Below are 2,398 nucleotides of genomic sequence, written 5' to 3'. Positions count from 1 at the left end.
TGTGTGTGTGTGTGTGTGTGTGTGTGTCTTTCTGGTCAAATTAAAATAAACGAATAAATATTTTTTTTTAAAAAAAAAGAAATGGTCCTATACTTAAAGAGGACAAGATTACAGTAGTCATTGTAGTTGTTCTGGACTTTAAGGCACAGGGAAGCATTAATCATCAAATTGGTCCAACCTTTATTCTGCCAAAAAATGTGGCCTCAGCCCTTTTGAATTTGGAGGAAACTAGACTCTGTAGCTAAATGAGAAGGAGCCCTGCCAATTCTGAAATAATTATTCTATGTTAGCCTTTCAAAGTATAAGGGTCCGAACTGTCTTTCCAGCTTTGTTTATGAGGAAATGATGTCTCTACAAAGAGAACCTACAACTAATTGTGCCAAAGACAAGAGGTTTGGGATGTGTTTGGTAGACAGAAAATGGCTCAAGAGTAGAAATGCGATATTCATAGAACCAGGGAAGACAAGGTCCTCCTGGCATCCGTTTCTTCTTTTGCTAGAAGTTACAAAGGCTGCATAAAATTTTCACGTAGAAGTAACGGAGGATGAAGTGCATCCTCTTTTGCTACCTGTAAGTGAAGACACTCCTATGAACATAAACACAAGTGCACTTTCATTCAGGTTCACCAGAAGTTTATTCCAGTGTGCACTACATGATTCTGATCTTCAGATTCAGGGAAGGAGGAGAGGAAACGGTGTGGATGAAACCTTTTCATGGGAAAAGAAATACATATCCTAACTAGCTTATTGTCTGCATTGACTTGGCAAATTGAAAAGCTTTTCACCAAATCCTTTTCCCTCTTCTTTATGGCCATGCAATTAATAGCTGACCTGTTCCAACCTCGCTTTCGGTTATTTCTAGTTGTGAGACCCAGTTTTCTCCAAGTAGTATATGAGTTGAGTGGCACATACAAAACGTCTTCACTTGCTTATTAGGAAATCATTGCCTATAATTCATTTTCAAAATTAAAAAAAAACTTACTTTTTAAAAATGTATCTGTCTGTTGTGATTTTCCAGCTGCCATGTCCCCAACCATGGTCTGCCATGTGAGAGTCTAATGCCTTCACCACCATGTCAGCTGCAGGCCCTGCCTATAATTCTTCTTTTTTTTTTTTTGAGTACAAATTAAAATGTATTGTACAAAATTAAGGCATTCATATTTCATTATTAACTAAGGGTAAAGGCTAATTTTTTTAGAGTCCTTTACAAAAATTTCACCTTCACTTCCTCTCCAACTATTAAAATGACCTGACCTAATGTTATCAAAACAAACACTATACATAACACTAAATCCCTTATAGATGATGGTTCTAAAAGTTATTTCTTAGCATTGGTGATCTTCATGGCATGCAATGGTGTGACCTTAAATCCTTCCAAAGCATCCCTGGCAGCTCCAGCCTACCCATCATTTTCAAATTCAACAAAAGCAATATCATGCCTCTCAGGTGGCAAACATACCTCCTTGAAGCCAGGGAACTGATTAAGAAACATGGATAACATCATCTTATTAGTCTCTTCTGGTAAATTATTAAGGAACAAATATAGTTTGGAGGGTAATCAGGAACCTGAGGATTTGGTCTTGAATTTCTTTGGGTATTTGCTAAATTTGGTGTTCCCTGGCCAGGTTTTTTGTTTGTAGTTGTTGCATTCTGTTCTACAATTTTGGTTTTTTTTTCTTTTCTTTGTCAGCAAAAGTGCCACACATTTTAGATATTCCATCAGAGTCTGTTTTTTGCATTCTGGATTCACATTGGTTTACCATAAAAAGGAAATTTTTGTAACTGTCTCAAAGTATTCGTGGATGAGCCCAATTCCTTAAATATAGCAAAGGCCAGCCCCCCTCATCCTCATGGTCTTTAAAGCCACAATATCTACCACCTGGCCAATCTGAGAAAACAGGGCATACAAGGATCTCTTCAATTCTTCTTTTTTAATTTTGTCATTCATATTATTGATGTAAATTGCATGACTTGGTTGGATATCCATGTTTGGGTTAGAGTCTTCAAACAGCCAAGAGACAATGAATCTGAGGCCTATGCATCTCTGTAATTCCTTTTGACTTCCCTTTTTTTTATGAGCTGGAACATAAATGAACCCACAACCATTTTTTTTTAAAGATTTTTGCTATAGGGTGTGTGCACTCACTGAAGAGACAGAGAGATAAATAGAGAAAAAGTGATAAATCATCCCCAAAGGAGTATTCCCATGCCACAATCCCTTCTCCTCCATTCTCCTCCCAGAATCTTGGGTATGCACGCACATGTGCCCGGTGTGAGTTACAGGCCACCAGGTCTAGGACTCAAATTGGAGTCTGCCATGTGAGAGTCCAGCACCTTATCCACTACACCACCTGCTGGCACATCCCACAACCAGTTTTAACCAAGAAGGAAAGACAATG

The 2,398-nt window shown here is 38.1% G+C and overlaps 1 pseudogene; it reads right to left on the bottom strand.

Annotated features, from left to right (window-relative positions):
• Positions 1-1,317: 1,317 nt before the first annotated feature.
• Positions 1,318-1,986, bottom strand: LOC102499048 (U2 small nuclear ribonucleoprotein B'' pseudogene; annotated as a pseudogene).
• Between the last annotated feature and the right edge of the window lie 412 nt (positions 1,987-2,398).

The sequence above is a fragment of the Tupaia chinensis genome, unplaced genomic scaffold (genome assembly GCF_000334495.1).
Source record: "Tupaia chinensis unplaced genomic scaffold, TupChi_1.0 Scaffold145519_1, whole genome shotgun sequence".
In the NCBI taxonomy this organism is placed as follows: domain Eukaryota; kingdom Metazoa; phylum Chordata; class Mammalia; order Scandentia; family Tupaiidae; genus Tupaia; species Tupaia belangeri.
The sequence above is the reverse complement of the archived record's forward strand: the minus strand, read 5'-3'. Positions and strand labels throughout refer to the sequence as shown.